The following is a 16,609-nucleotide window of genomic DNA, read 5'->3' as shown; positions in this document are numbered from 1 at the left end:
ATGCAGACTTTACTGCAGCCACCATGTTGCATTCCATATCTCTTTAGTTTAGCACACGGGACAGTACAGCCAGCGTTTAAACCGGCAAAATAAATCATGATACCATACAGATTGCAATGCAGGTTAGGATGCAGGTTTTTAGTTGCACACAATTATTAGTATCTATCTTTCTGGATTTGGGAGCTTGTCAAAAAAAAAAATAAGTAGTCAATATTCAAAGCCATTTAGTCAGATGACTCACAAGTTATTTGAATATTGAGCCACTTGTCCAGCTAGATTGCATCTGAATAAGTCATTATTCGGCTAAAATTTGCCAGACAAAAAAGAGGCATTCTGTGAGCCTGCAGGGGTGGGGGTACAGTTATCTACTGGGCTAGATTGTGGATAAAAATCAAATTTATTTATCCAGCCAAAACTTGGCGTTTAGTGAAGCTTTGAAAATCTATCCCGTGTTTTCATTCCTCTGTCCTTCCTGCCTATGTATTTCTAATGCTGCCTTTAAGAACTAATAGAAGACCGAGGGACAGATTTAAGTTTCAGGCAAAAAGTAGAAGTTTAAATTGACTGCATGTCAGTTGACTTGCACAACTGTAGTATAACATATGTTTTATTCAATGATTTAATTTCCTACTGCTTCTGGAAGGAAAACATTCCAGAGTAATGGTGCACAAGCCGAAATGTGCCAAAAAAAAAAAAACCCACTTTAACTGCAAAAAAAAGTATTACATTTAAGACGTGTGAACACGGTATGTCATTTCTCAGTTTAGACATTGCCCATTGATGACTCATCCTTATTTTGAATGTCCTTTCTGGTTTCTTCCACATATCACTTCTTGGTGCATTTCTTACCTGTGATGGGATGAACTGCATTGCATGATTTGCAGTTAAATGATCCATGTGCACCAACAAGTACAGAAAGGCACCACCAACACAGATACTGAAGAACAGAAAAACAAAGTGACAAGAATCAATGCCAAGCTTTTTAGAAACAAAGGGCCATTTGCCGCTGTGCCGGGGATCGCGCGCCAGCAGTCGGCCTGCGCGTGCAATTTACTTCAGCCCCAGGGCTGAAGTACATTTTAAAACAAAAGAAAAAAGAAGAAAAAGATAGGGGGGAAAGGGCGGGGGAGGTAAGGGAAGGTGGGGTGGGGGGTAGGGAACGGGGGAAGGCAGCGAGGCTTGGCGTGGGCTCGGCACACGCAAGGTGCACAATTGTGCATCCCCTTGGGCGTGCCGACCCCTGATTTTATAACACGCGCACACCTGCACGCGCATGCTATAAAATCTTGTGTCCATGTGTGCATGCCGGGTAGCGCACGCCCATGGACGCGCGCGCGTATCTACTAAAATCTACCCCAAAGAGTGCATACTGAATAATCCATGAAGAATTTAAAAATGACCAAGCCACTACTATGGGTTAGCAATGTAGATACAGTACATATTTATTTATTTACAATCATTTGATATTCTGTCTTTTCCAAATTAGTCTCACAGCGGATTGCAATCAGATTTGAAGCTGAATTCTTAATACAATAGTAATACAATTAACAATCTCATAGGGAACATGAAGGAGGTCATCAAGGCAAGATTAGGTATGGGGAGACTAATTTGATCATTTATGGCCTGATTTTTAATCCCCTGCAAGTGGGGAAAATGGGGGCTATGCGCACGGCTGGGCCTTGTGCGCGCCACGTGCATTTTAGAAGAGGCCCGGCCACGTGCGCAGCTCCCGTTACACGCCGAACTGCCGGGCCAAAGGAAACGGGCGGTCCGGGGGGGGGGGCAGGGAGGGGCGGGGCTGGAGGCTGCCGGTACAGTAGCCATTTGCCTCTGTACCGGGGAAGGGAATCCTGGTGCACACAAGTTGCTACCGCTCCATTGGAGCAGTAAGCAACAAAATAAGAAAAAAAAAAGTTAAGGGAAAGGGTTGGGGGGTGGGGAGGAGAGGAGAGGGAAAGGGGAAGGGGAAGGGAGGTTAGGGTGGGGTGGGGAGGAAGGGAAATTCCCTCACTGTTCGCTCCTTAATTGGATCGGACTGGGAGGGAACTAGGGAAGGCGGCGCAAACTTGTATAACTCTCTTCCCCCCCTTGCGTGCCCCAACGATTTTATAACATGCGCACGCTCTGGCGCGCGCATGTTATAAAATCAGCGCGTCCATGTGTGCGCACCGGGAAGCACGCGCGCATGCATTAAAATCTACCCCCATGGGTAGGTGAAGGAGGGATGAATAGGGAATGAGGGTAAGGAACTTGTTTCATGGGAGAGAGCCACTAAGAAGCTTTTTTTGTAGCAATGCTGCAGTCTCGAGATCAAGATCCTGCAGCCAAGGGATAGAAAGAGCCTCTGTCTTAACATTGTCACTGCTTGTCGCCTTTTCCGATGTAATTGGGGGAAGGCCTTGGCTCTTTCCTGATGGTGAGATGGGAAGTTTTTTGGTCTAAGGATAGCGGTATCTTAACACAGAGTTTAGGGGGTGAAGCAGCTGAATGCGTGAAGATGTTTCTACATATACATCTGCCACCTGTTAATCCTTCACAATGTAATCAAATTTACGGTAACATATACACTGAAAGGAAAACATTAGGGGAAGCTACTGAAGTATCACTTAACTTTAAAGAGGGAGACAAAGTAAAATAAAGAAAAAACTAAAAGGAGCAGTTACAAAGATTAAAAGTGTGTATGCAGCATGGACACTCTTTAAAAACATTATCTTGGAGGCCCATGCATTAAAAAAGGTAGATAGAAGACCAAATGACTGCCAGCATGGTTAAATGGAGAGGTGAAGGAGGCTATTAAAGACTAAAGGACATTTTTTTAAAAACTGGAATGTGAAGCTAAATGAATAAAATAGGAAAGTGCTTAAGCACTGGCCAGTGTAAGATGTACAGCATTAATAAAGCAGGCTAAAAAAAGAATCTGAAAAGAAACTTGCCAGAAAAGGGAAAAACTCAAAATAAAATGTTTTCAAGTATCTTTGAAGCAAGAAGCCTGGATAATTAAATGACTGAGGTGTAAAAGAGGCACTCAGGGAAAGACAAGGCCACAGAAGGAAAAGCTAAGTTAATTCTTTGCCTTGATTTTTCCTGAACAATCTGTTGAGAGATACCTATGCCGGAAAAATCTTTGATAGTGATGATTCAGAGTGAATATGTTTGTGTTTCATCCATAGTAAGCATAAGTGGTAGATCCCTAATAGTGCCTTTAAGTGGTGGTAATATGGTGTTCTAGGTAGTGAGAAGAGAAACACAGTCTGTTTTTCCTCATTTAATGAGCCAGTTTTTCTCTGGGTAATTGTAGAGCATGTTGCATATCTATTTCTGATAGTCTTGCCTTGAGGCTCTATTAGATGAAAGCATTGCAAAGTGAGGCGAAGTGTCTTATCTCTTGTGTCTTCATCTGAACAGATCTGATTATGTTAAATAGCCTAACTATAAGCCCATTGCAGCATCCCTAACCTGTAGAAAATACTTGTCATTGAAATAAAAGTAGTATGTAAGAAAAATTACAAGGATTTGGTGACTACTGCGTTAATATTTTTGAGTATCTAGGAGATCCTGGAAGGCTGCAAAGCCAGCCTAATGGGAGATGTCTAATCCTGGGGGGATTCTGCGCAAAAAAATTCATAATTCTGCACTAAAAAATAAAAATTTCTGCGCACACATTTTCTAAATTCTGCACATATGTCAAAATAACACAATATTTTTAGTAAATTATCATTTTGAATTTCAGTGCAATCCAGTATTTATATTTTTCTCATTTAACAAGTGTCTATAGTGTCCTAGGCAGACTGATGTAACAGTGCCCCCTACCCAACCACCCACCCTGTGGAAAGTGCCCCTTACAGTGGTAAATGTATATAGAGCCATGTTCTGTCTTGTACAGTGTGTTCTCTCTCTCTCACTCACACACACCCCATCTCCATGCAGAGCAAATATTATTTATTGCCACGATTTTGCCTGTGATAACGCCCAGAGCGACAGTGTGGCCTGGATTCTACAAGGTAAAGGAAGAATTCTGTGCAAACTCCGCATTCCACAGTAGCGCAGAATTCCCCCAGGCCTAATGTTTGTATATAGGATATTGACATTCAGGGAGAATGGATTTGATGGGTAGTTCACCCATATTGTTGAGTTTTCTGAAAAAGTCTATGATATCATGTAGGGATGTACGCACACTTCATTCATTTTGTTTGCTTTGCATGTATAACTTTTGCATGCATATAAAATGTATTTACATGCGTAAATACAAGAACTTCGGTATATAAAAATTTAAAATAAATAAATAAAATAAAAAATATGGCTTTATGCACATACAATGGAATTTGTCCATGTAAAGTAACAAAATGAATGGAAATTAAACAAAAAAGCATGATAAATAGTAACAAAATGAATAAAATGTCCAAAACTCTTTGGTCCATGTACTCCTCTAATATCCTGTATGAAACTGTGGGTACTTGCTACTAAAAAGGATTCAAATATGCTCTGAAAAAATAGTGATACCAGGGATAATAGGTTAAGCCTGGTTAGTACGGTTTATGTATCTCAGAGAGCAGATAAATATTTCCTGGGACCAGTTTCTTTAGTTACTCCAGGACATGAATGGGGGTTAATGGATAACCAGTTTCAACTTCTGAATTGTTCAGTGGAGACTTCAGTTAGCTCTTGACAGTACCCAGCAGTTGTTGTTTGTGTGCCTCCATGATGTAGTCTTCTGTGTTCATGATCACTATAGCACAGCCTTTGTCAGTCAGTTTTATAGTGATCTATTAGTTCTTTTGAAAAGTGCTCTTCCAATGTTAAGAGATTGAATTGCAGAGATTTAGTATGGTTTACTGAGGATTTGGAATTGGATTCCTTTGTGGAAACAAATCGCTATATGCATCTAGATTAGGGTTTTCTTCACTGGAAACAATCTAGTCTGATGGTTGTGGTCTCTGTTGTTTAGCTCAATATTGAAGAAGAACTTTCTTTGGTGAAAGCATCCTAAATATTCTGTCATTACCTTCAAAATCTAATTTTGTTGAAAATGCAGTGTAGAGATTACTATTATAAAACATCTTCCCTTCACTCAACAATGGCTCCAGTAATGATCCTATATATAATACTACACTGGTAAGAGAACACAAGTTTCAGACTGTATATCAAATGCCAATACCAATATTCAGGAATACTTTAAGGGGTAAATTGTCTGTAGTGCGCCTAACTACAAGTAACATGCTTTTAAGCATACATAAAACAACCTGATTTTCATATACAAGATACCCTCATAAATTCTGTTTGAATATTGAGTTGTTACGCAACTACACACATACATTTGTCCATTTCAAAGCAATGATATAAAGTTATGCATGTTATTGACATGCCGATTACACAAGTACTTTCTCAAAATGTACATTACAGAAGCAATCTTCCAAGTGATTCTCTGTGGGAGAACACTCTTTTCAACTGTCCTGTCTTCCTCAAGTGCGGGAAAAGGGTCATTTCCAGAGCAGTACTGGGACAGTCCCTGCAAAGTGCATGTGAGGAGTTTATTTTGAATTCCCTGAATGTACTTCTCAGTGGGAACTTTGCACCTTCAAATTTTCTGGGTACATATGTCCCTGCCAGGGAAGAAATGTTCAAAGGAAACCTTATGGGGACCCAGCATGACTCTTTACATGTATAGATTCACAACACGCCACCGGAACACCTCTGTTTTATGCATCCAACTTTATGTGCGTTATGACTTGTGTGCATAGTTTTAGGCAGCTGCTAATCTGCTTATCTTCATTTAGCCAATCTGCATGACTTCTTATTTTTATACCCATAAGTTCTGACTACACTTTTGAAAATTAGCCCCTGAATGTATTTGACAATTAGTGCCATAAGAACATAAGATTTACCAGACGGGATCAGGTCATAGGTCCATCAAGCCTAGTATCCTGTTTCCAAGAGTGGCCAATCCAGGTCACAAGTACCTGGCAGGTTCCCAAAAGGTCAATAGATTCCATGCTGCATATCCCAGGAATAAGCAGTGGATTTCTACAACTCCACCTTAATAATGGTTTATGGACTTTTCCTTTAGGAACTTCTGTAAACCTTTTTTAAACCAAGCCACGCTAACAGCCTTTACCACATCCTCCAGGAACAAATTCTAGAGTTTAGTTTTGCGTCTTGACAATACATGGGGCTATGTGTATTGATGTGTGGAGGACTGTCTACTTTCTGGATATTGATGGCCATTGTAGCTCAGGAAGGTATTAAGTAGAATTAACATGTATATTATACCTTATGTTTTGAATGTTATTATTTACCTGCTGTAACAGAGGTGAATTTGGGAGGTACTGATGTATCTCTCACATGTATATTATGGTCATAACTGTGGTTGTTAAAAAATTAAAATAAACATTTTTTTTATTATACATTGAATAAAAACAATATTTTCTCCTATTTGTCTTAAATGTATTACCTACTAACTTCATTGCTTGACCCTTTTTTAAACCAAGTCTTTGTACTTTTTGAAAGTGTGTATCCTCATTATTTTATAGATCTGTATCATATCTCCTCTCAGCCATTTCTTTCCCAAGCTGAACAGCCCTAACCTCTTTAGCCTTTCCTCACAGGAGACTTGTTCTATCCCCTTGATCATTTTGGTTCCCTTCTCTGTACCTTTCTAACTGCACCTTATCTTTTTTTTAGATGCGGCGACCAGAATTGCACACAACACTTGAGGTGCATTCGCACCATGGAGTGATACAGAGAAGCAGTGCTGGAAGCATAAGCCGCAGGTATCTTACACTTCCAGAGTCAGAGCATCTCTGGAAGCCCCAGGAGTCAGCATGAGAATACCTCACTCCCGGCTGGGGTTGTCAGGGTCCTATGAGGGTGTATCTGAGGTTGCAGGTGGGGAAGGGGGATGAGAAGAAGCCTTATTACAAAAAGAAAATGGGGAAGGATGGGATACAAAGCCAATGCGCAACCTCACTATTTTTTTTTTTTTCAAATCTCTTCAGAGGGGTTTGTGGGAGGTAAAGAGGGCAGGGTCTGTTAGGAAATATTGGAGGGGGATTTATCAGGCCACAGGCCTGCAACACACACCTTTTTTTTTATATAGTGCCATCTAACCATCTATATTCTATCAAATATAGGGCCTCATTTTCCAAAGCTATCGCAGGCTTGCGATAGGTAGCGAAAGTAGCGCAGGCCTGCGCTACTGAAATCGGGGCGGAGTCGGCCCCGGAAGAGGAGGAGTCGGGGGCGTCACCGGGGCCGACTCCACAAGGACTGCGCGCCGAGCGGAAAGGTAAGGCCCTTTTCGCTCTCTATTTCACGCCCAATAACTACACCTTCTATGGTGTAGTTATTGGGCGCGATGCCGGCAGCGATCACCAGCGGCGGTGCGATCGCTGCCGGACCACCCCCCCGCTTCAGCCCCCCCCCCCCCCGTTAAAAACCTAACCAGCTATATTCAGACATGGCCGGTTAGGTTTTTAAGTTATTCAGCTACATGTAGTCGGATAATTTTAGGTGAGTATATTCCAAGGAAATTTATTTTGCTCAATATCGGGGCAATGTTATCCTGTTAACTTTAGCCAGATAACTTGTCCGCTCTCCGGCTTAAAGGTAAATTTTCAAACTGCATGAGTGTCCATGTGCACAAGGACGTGCCGATTTTATAACATGCACGCGCCGACGCACTCATGTTATAAAATCGGGTACCCGCGCGTACATGAGCGCCTGATTTTATATCGGCACTCGCAAAGGGAGGGGTTTCTTAGAAACGTGCAGTGATGCGATAGGGAATTTCCCCAGTTCCCTCCCAGTCCACTCCAATAAAGAAGTGGCCTGGGAGGGAACTTCCTAACCCCCTAGCAACCTGTCTGCCTTTCCCCCTATCCTCTCTGATCCCTAAAACCCCCCTAACTACACTTTTTTTTGTTTTGTTTTTTAACTTAACTGCTCTACGGAGCAGCAGTAAGTTGCGCGGCCGGCTGGCTGCCGGCATAAACTTCAGCAGGACAGCGCTTAATGCACTGTGCCAGTCCGCCCACGCCCCACCCAGACCCCCCCCCCCGGCCCTCCCCCAGCCCGCCCCTTTTTTCAAACCCCGCTCTTCCGTGTGCACCAGGAGATATGTACGTGGCTGCGGCGCTTTGAAAATGCACGCGGCCCAATAACATGCGTATCTCTGGGTATTGGTTGCAATTTACCCTTTACTGAATATGCTCCCTATATTTGTATATATGAAACCATGCACCTGCTTTTTAAATCTGCAAACAATGGGCCGGATTTTAAGAGGTAGGCGCGGCCGTACATTTGTGCGCGCAACCCGGTGCGCACAAATGTACGCCCGATTTTATAACATGTGCGCACAGCCGCGCACATGTTATAAAATCCAGGGTCGGCGCGCACAAGGGGGTGCACAATAGTGCAACTTGCGTGTGCCGAGCCGCAATCGGTGCGGCCTCGGAGGGAACCATCCTTCCACCCCCCCCCCACCTTCCCCTCCCTTCCCCTACCTAACCTGCCCCCCAGCCCTACCTAAACCCCCCCTTAGCTTTATCTTATAAGTTGCGCCTGCCTCCGAGCATGCGTAGATTGCGCACACCGGCTGACGGCCGGATCACGGCAAATGGGCGCTGTGCCTGGAGGCTCTTGCCCCACCCCGCCCCTTTTTTCAAAACCCCAGGACATACGCACATCCCAGGGCTTGCGCGCGTTGCCGGGCCTATGCAAAATAGGCTCGGCACGCAGGGGATTCGCGGTTACGCGCATAACCTTTTTAAAATCCGCCCCTATGAGTTTGCTTTCTGCTTTTTCCTTTACACATTTTACTTTGTTTTATTTTCTTTAGATGTACATATTTTGTTCTCATTTGTGAGCATGCATGTGTGTAACCTCAGTGGCTTCATTTAGTTGCACTTAAGAACATCTATATTTTATAATTTTCCAAATAAAAAATTATATTGACACTTCAACTTTATCTGCTGGTACCTCTATCAACCTAAAAATATGAAAGAAATAAGAGCACTAATAAAATGACAGTATAACTAGAAAATGTTATCTGGAATATTCTTGCTATTAAAAATATCTAATGGAAGATAACACCCGCAAAATCCATGCTTTTTATTTCCTAAATAAAGACTTTATATTTTATGGGTGAATGCTTCAGTTATAAACTGTCTTCATCTATATTGGGGTAGATTCACCTCTGAGAGGCACCTGCTATCCTTGGTCTTTGTACATTTTTAAACTATACTTGGGATTTTAGTCTTGGCTTCTTCCCTGTTCTTCTAAAAATAATGAAAGCCAAGGGGCATGGAAAAGACTGAAATCTCCAACAAATAGAAAGTGGCCATGGGGACTGTGTTAGGATAAGATGAGAGCCACGATAACAGCAGGACCCATAATAACTTGGAACTGAGATCAGATGGCAAAAGCTGTGTGCTGAAAGTTGGAAAACAGGAGACATGCCAGGTCTGAGATTACAGCAATAGAAACTGGAAAAACAGTAGCAGGGTTTGGGAGCTGTGGTGGCAAAAACCTGAGTGTCAAATAGTACAGACCAGGAGTTGGACCAGAGGAGAAAAGAGAACTGCCAAACGTGAAACTTGGGGAGACTGTATGAGGAGTCAAGCAACTGTGACAGCAAACCCTGCGGGTCATAAGTCGGAATGTGTGCACTGTTCTGGAGGAGACCTAGGAACTGCAGTGGGGGAATTGAGACAGAGGTATTGGGAACCAAAAGCTGCGATAGAGATGGCCAAGCTAAGGAATCAGTAGTCATGCAAGGGATGATTAGAGGCCCATGTTAGTGATGAAATGAGCAGTGTGAAATTTAAGTTGCAGCAGCAATAAATGGAGGCTGCAAAAGTAGTGAGCTTACAGAAGGAACAAGCAGCTTGGATGGTGAACTCAGAGTGGGAGTGATTTGAAAGCTGCTGGAAGAAATGATGCACCAAGAATAACTGGAAGGTTTCGTGAGCCGGGGGTAAGATCACCATTATAAGGAACTATAGAGCTTGCTAACTTTTAATGTATAAAACCCAAACAAATCCAAGGGCAGCAATATCCTATTTTACATAAAATCTATAATTTCATATATTTTTGTCTTACTGTCTTGAACATTTGTATTATGATAATTTTACAATGAATTGTATATACAATTCATTGTAAATACAGTATATACAGTACTGTATATACTGAAAATAGTTAATGTCCAACCTATAGTTTTCCCGGATTTTAGCATTAAAACAGCGTGCAACTTTTACACACACAAGCACGCGCCGGGATCACTCTCCGCATATCTTTATGTCTGCTATGGATGGCGTGTAACTAATATAATATAAAAAACTAGGCTAGTCAGCAAGGACTGAAGGGTTGGAACTAAAAGGATAAAAGGGAGGCAGGTTAATTAGGGGGATTAGGAAGTCCTAGCCTTTACCTAGGCAAACTGGGAATGGACTGGGGAAACTGGTAATTGTGTCGGCACACGTACGTGATAAAATTCCCACACTTACGCAGTTGAGCCGCCATTTTTGCACACCCATACAAAATTTTGCATACATGTATGCATGTACTGCCGATTTTTACCCTGCACACATATATGCACATATGTTATAAAATGGCCAAGTCCATTTGCACAAATCAGCATACACGTGGATCTTTGAAAGTTACCATTCCAATTGGTTATCACAACTTAACTGTATACATCCAAAATTTTAACCAGGACCACCCCCATAGTGAATCAACCCTCTTTTATTCAATATCCTCAAACTGTTTATTTAAAAAGGACACAAAGCCCTTTCCGACTTGTAATTTTCTTGTTGCTCTGAGTATATCCTACCACTCTATTCATCAAGAGATTTGGCTAAAACAGCAATTTTTTTATATCTATATATCACTGGTATTCTCCTGCTCTTTCTAATTTCAGCAATTTCTAAATTTAGTAGGTTTTCTTATCCTGATCTTTCTTATCTCCAGATTTGCTTATTCCTTGACAACTTTTCTTATCCCTGAATTTTTAAAATCCCATGAATTTTTTTGAAATCTGCTAGCTCAATTTCTACTGTCCCCGATTTTACTTGTCTCGACACTGTAGCGTTTTGGCATTAAATGCTTGCATCCGGAGACTAAATATCTCTAGACATAAAATTAAAATGTATATCAGAATTCTTTCTATACTGTTACCTAGATTAGAGAACTACACTTACTTCTTGTAGACTCTTTGCTAGTATTCACCGGGCATACTCCTATAGCTAAAACATTGAAGAGTAAGACTCATTCTATGGACACTCTTCAACCTAACCAGAAAATAGAAAAAGCTCACAAGACTTGATTATTACACTAAACCCACTATTCATATGGGGCAAGATTTTATAACATGCGTGCAGGCGTATCTTTGTGCGTGCAACTCGGCGTGCACAAATCTACGCCCGATTTTATAACATGCACGAGCAGCCGCGTGCATATTATAAAATCCGGAGTTGACACGTGCAAGCGGGTGCACACTTGTGCACCTTGCGCGCGCCGAGCCCTAGGGGAGCCCCGATGGCTTTCCCCGTTCCCTCTGAGGCCGCTCCGATATCGAAGCGGCCTCAGAGGGAACTTTCCTTCTGCCCGCCCCCCAACTCTACCTAAATCCCCCCCCCTTTATTTTGTGATTTACGCCTGCCTCTGGGCAGGCGTAACTTGCGCGCGCCAGCCAAGTGCCGGCACATGAACCCCCAGCATGGCCACTGTGCTGGAGGCCTCGGTCCCACCCTGGACCGGCACCCTGCCCCCACCCCCACCCCCTTCCCGCCCCTTTTTCAAAGCCCCGGGACATACGCGCATCCCGGGGCTTGCGCGCATTGCCGAGCCTATGCAAAATAGGCTTGGTGCGCGCAGGGACAGGTTTTCGGGGTTACACGCGTAACCCTTTGAAAATCTGCCCCTTTATGAAAATAAACATTAATAGTCAAACAAACCCACTTTGAATCAGTCTTTCAAACCTTCACTTCTGGCGTCATCATGGAGGATTTGACATATATTTACATTTCTTAAGTCTTAAAAACATTTTGAAACTAATCGGATTCACCAAATTGTAACCAATCACAACTCTATCATAGATTACCATCAAAATTCTTCCTAATCAAAATTCTTCCTGAGGGCAAGACCTGGATAGGTTGAAGAGTGTCCGTAGAAAGAGCCTTATACTTCAATGTGTTAGTTCTAGGAGTATGCCTGGTGAATACTAGCAAAGAGTTTATGAGAAGAAAGTGTAGTTCTCTAACCTAGGTGATCCTGAGTCTATTATGACTTTCTAGCTTAATATCATGTTCTAAAACTCTTTTCCATTTAAAAATATGTAATACTTCTGCATCATGTATGCTTTTGAGATATTTGAATGTCTACCATATTGTCACTCTCCCTCTTCTCCTTCAGGATATATAGATTAAGATCCTTAACTCTCATCTCAGCTATTCATTCACAAAAGCAATGGTAGTTTAAACTTTTTGGTCTAAGTTAAATCAAATAATGACTTCCAAAGAACACCATTGCCTTATCTAATAGTGAGGTTAATGTAGTAATGTATGACAAATTTTGCAAAGGCACTTTGCATGCTAAAAGAGCAAATAGTGGACCTGATTTTAAAAAAGCATTTACACCCTTAAAATTGGGTTTTACCCATTTAAATGTACTTTACTTGTGTAAGTGGGCTTTTGAAAATTGCTACAATACATGTCATGGAATAGTCCATAGGTTTACTCGTGTAAATGGCTTTTTTAAATTGTTATCTTAGTATGTTACATTTACGCCATAACTCGTTTTAATTTTACCTCCAAAGTGCACTTTTAGCACATAATATTTAGCTATCAGCTTCATAAATAGCGATTTTTTTGCATGTAACTTGATTTTGCAAAATTTAATGCAATGAACTGTTACAATGTTTTGTTTTTTTTTAATTTCATGAAAAATTATCCAGGCTCTTTTGCTATCCATCTTTTTTGCATACAGCTCTCAGTAACAAAGTAGCATGTGCTAAAGCAGAAATAGTGGGTGAAACTGACCACATCTTAGTACATCAGCCTCCTTGTTAGTATGACTGGGAAAAGCTGATAATTCAGCTCAGACTTCCCTACAAACCCATTTGTAGACTTACCTCCAGTAAAATAAAGAGCACATAAAATTCCAACACCATCATTTCTTCCCTACCTTCGCAATCATAATCTTTCAGGCAATTAGAAAGCGGACTGCATGAATTTCTGGCCTTCTTTCAACCTTTTTAGTAACAGAAATATATAATTAATGCAGGAAGTAGTTCACTGTACCCCAAATGTGGAGTCATGAATGTGGATTATTAAAATGCAGAATATTAAACTCTACGGACCTCTGCTTGTATGTAAAGTAACTCAAACCCAGATTTTAAAAAACGGACAGATGCAAAGGTTCAAACTGCACCCTAAGTTCCTGAATTGATTATTATTCTCTATAATCATATTATTTAATAGAATATTATATTAAGGTCAATATAAGTCATTGTGAGCAGCTCCAAAAGAAACCACTTTAGCTTTTTCGTTAATATTTTGACTAGCATGGAGAGTACATTCCAAAAGACAGATCTGAAACTAAAATTTATTATTCTTTGATCTCTAAATTAAAGCTGAAACAATGTCCAACTCTCAGTAGATTCTGAACTGCAATCTGTATGATATAATTATAGAAATGTCACAGAATCTCTTGTTGCTAAACAATGCTGAACATAGGCAATTAAGTTCCCTCTCATCCCAAGAGGGAATTTCTTCCTGGACAAGGTTGAAGCGCACTGTAAAAATATAGTGGTGGCATTTGTGCTGCCCTGCTGATCCATGGATAAAGCGAATTAGCCTCTGGAGTCAAGATTCCCTGGCTGTTCAGATCAAACAGGGTTTCACACAATACAGCAAACATTAGCAGGGCTGCAAGAACCAGAGAAAGTGGTTTTAATGAAAGCTGTTAGGTTACAGACTTCTGAAAGCGATGCTTCAGAAATGTTCTGAAGCCCAAATGCTGAGAGAATGATAATTTCCTTACCAAAAATAAGAATAACTCCTCCTGGGAAATAGCTCTGGTACGTGGTGCTGACATACTGTATGTCCCAACACCCTGAGAAAAAGTAAGACCACACGCTCTAACACAACTGCCTCAGGAGGTCATTTATCAAAGTACTATATGGTGTTTTTGAATGCTTTAAGGCGTTTTCGCATGCAAAAAAATGCCTTTAATGCATGCGAAAGCACCATAACGTTTGGTGTGATGCAAATGAGAAAAAGGGGAGGGAATTTTGGCCAAGTGGACTGGGCTCACAGTTTTGTGAAGCTGAATTGCATGGCTTTAATGTGAATTTTAACTATACCTTTTTCATTTGTGTAAAGCTATGTGAGAGGGGTTTATTGTGGTGTTTTTTGCATGGGGAGAAAGGGGGAGAGAGAGAGAGAGCACAAGCCTAGCTGTAATGCCCTCATGCTAGATAGGTATATATATCTCTATGGGAGGCCTACCTAGTAACTCGAGGTGAGGTTTAGGTATTAGTGTAGGGGTTAGGGGGCCACTTTGACATTCAAAGTGAGACGTACGAACAGAACAGTGCTCTCTTGTGAAGACTTGATGACCTTCGGAGTAAGGAAACTCACCCAAAGATGAGATTTGTGCAATGTTCTCTCAACCTAGCTTGATGGACTCTCTACCTGGGTAACATCAAGCATTTTCGCTATTGTGCTGTTCATACGTCTCACTCGGCATGTAAAACTGGCACCCAAAATCCTACACCACCACCAAAATCTCACCTCGAGTTACTAGCTGGCACTCCTATAGAAGTATAAATAGTTGACTGTCGCTCACCCACTCCCACTCCCACTCTACTCCTTCTCACTTCTTTCCTCTTCCTCTCCCCAAAAATGCCCGAAATACAATTTGAAATATTTATTGCAAATTGCATTTCGGCTGTTTCGGCCATATCGCACAGCTTAATGCCAGGAAAAAGGGTGTAGTTCTTTTCAGCATTAAAAGCATGCGATAGTGTGCATAACACTATCACATAGTGCTTATAGTGCCCCTCATTTTCATTGATCAAACCCAAGCCCCTCCCCAATCCCGCCCCTTTGAAAAAATTTGAAAAATTTGCATTTGCACTGTACATTGTGATAAATAACACCATTGTGATAATAATGCCATAACGCATTTTGATAAATGTCCCTGTTATTTTTCTCTGCAATGGCTAAGTATACTCTTTACTTAGCAAGCTAAAAGAATTCAAGTTTTGAATGTTACATGGTTACAATAATCATAACAATTTGTCCAATCTCTCTCTCTCTCTCTCTCTCTGCTCATTTCTACCCTCTTTACCCCTTTCCTCTTCATTAGGGGCAAAAATATCAAACTTGCAGGGTCATTCTTTATTCTGCGAATGGCCGCTATCGTGGCGATGCCATGCTAATTAGGAAAAAGGGAGGAGTGTGGGTGGGATTTGGGCAGGGTTATAGCCAGGCAGCGCTGCCAGCAATAATGTTTTCCACATTATCGCTGGCAGCACCGCGGGAAATAACACCACCTTTTCCTGTGGCGCTGTGGGGGCGATAGTGTGTGACGGGGCCGCACCACGGCGGGCGAAGCCACAGCGCCATGATACGGGCGGCTGCCCACTATCGCCACTACACCTCTTTTTTTTTGCGACTCATCATTCTGCTATAAATATAGCAGACAGATGGAAAGGTTTAAACTGCGCCCTATGGCAGAATGATGAATCTAGGGGTAAAATTATTGAGTTTGAATATACACATTGATAGGAAAATTAATATAGCCCAAGCTATTTCCCCATAAAGAAATCCTTGCAACTTTGCTGCAGATTACTAAAGCAACCAAGTAAAATAATAATAAGACTGAAAACTCCAAATGAAGAAAATTCATGCACAAAATAATAAATATAAGATCAGGTCCCAGAGAGCAGTACTGTAGAAGCCATTCAAAACATAGGTCACTATTAATCAAATTATGGATCAAGGCTGATAACCCTATATTTCCCTGAGCTTACAACTGAGAGTTCATTGCAGAACATTCAGCGAGGGAGATCAATATCTCTCTGGAGGTAAGTGGCATAAATTATGTCTCAACATATATAACACGTGAGTTTTACTGTGTGTTGTATACAGTAATTGCATTTTATAGATGGCAGTGGAAAGCTTCAGTCCTCATTGATTTTGATCATAAACTAAAAGGCGACAAGAAGAAAAGAGCCACACTTTATAAGAAGAAGTCAGTCAGCTGAAGCTGCGACGGTAAAATGAAAATTTGGCATAGTAAATGTGATCAATTCATGTTTCTGGGAAAATGAATGATGCATTTGAATGCTCTCATTATGAGCCTCTAGCCAGCCTTTAAAAGAGCCATAAAAAAAAAGATTTGCTCATCTGGTACTCACTCATGGTCCCTATCAGCAGAATTTAAGCCTATAAGAAACTGACCTAAATTACTGGTGTACTATTTCAGGTATTATAGACCAAGGTAACATTTCTTTTATTTTTTTTCCAAATAATGTTCTTATTTCAATGGAGTACTTATGTTTCATACTAAAGAAAAAAAGGTGATTTGCTTTTCTATTGATGTGGCTTTT

The 16,609-nt window shown here is 41.3% G+C and overlaps 1 protein-coding gene across 3 annotated transcripts in view; it reads right to left on the bottom strand.

The window, feature by feature from the left end:
* The window catches only part of NXPH1 (neurexophilin 1), a 610,521-nt gene that overhangs the window by 505,714 nt on the left and 88,198 nt on the right, over positions 1-16,609 (bottom strand). The window lies entirely within an intron of this gene.

Source organism: Rhinatrema bivittatum, chromosome 2 (assembly GCF_901001135.1).
Source record: "Rhinatrema bivittatum chromosome 2, aRhiBiv1.1, whole genome shotgun sequence".
NCBI classification, from domain to species: Eukaryota; Metazoa; Chordata; class Amphibia; order Gymnophiona; family Rhinatrematidae; genus Rhinatrema; species Rhinatrema bivittatum.
The sequence above is the reverse complement of the archived record's forward strand: the minus strand, read 5'-3'. Positions and strand labels throughout refer to the sequence as shown.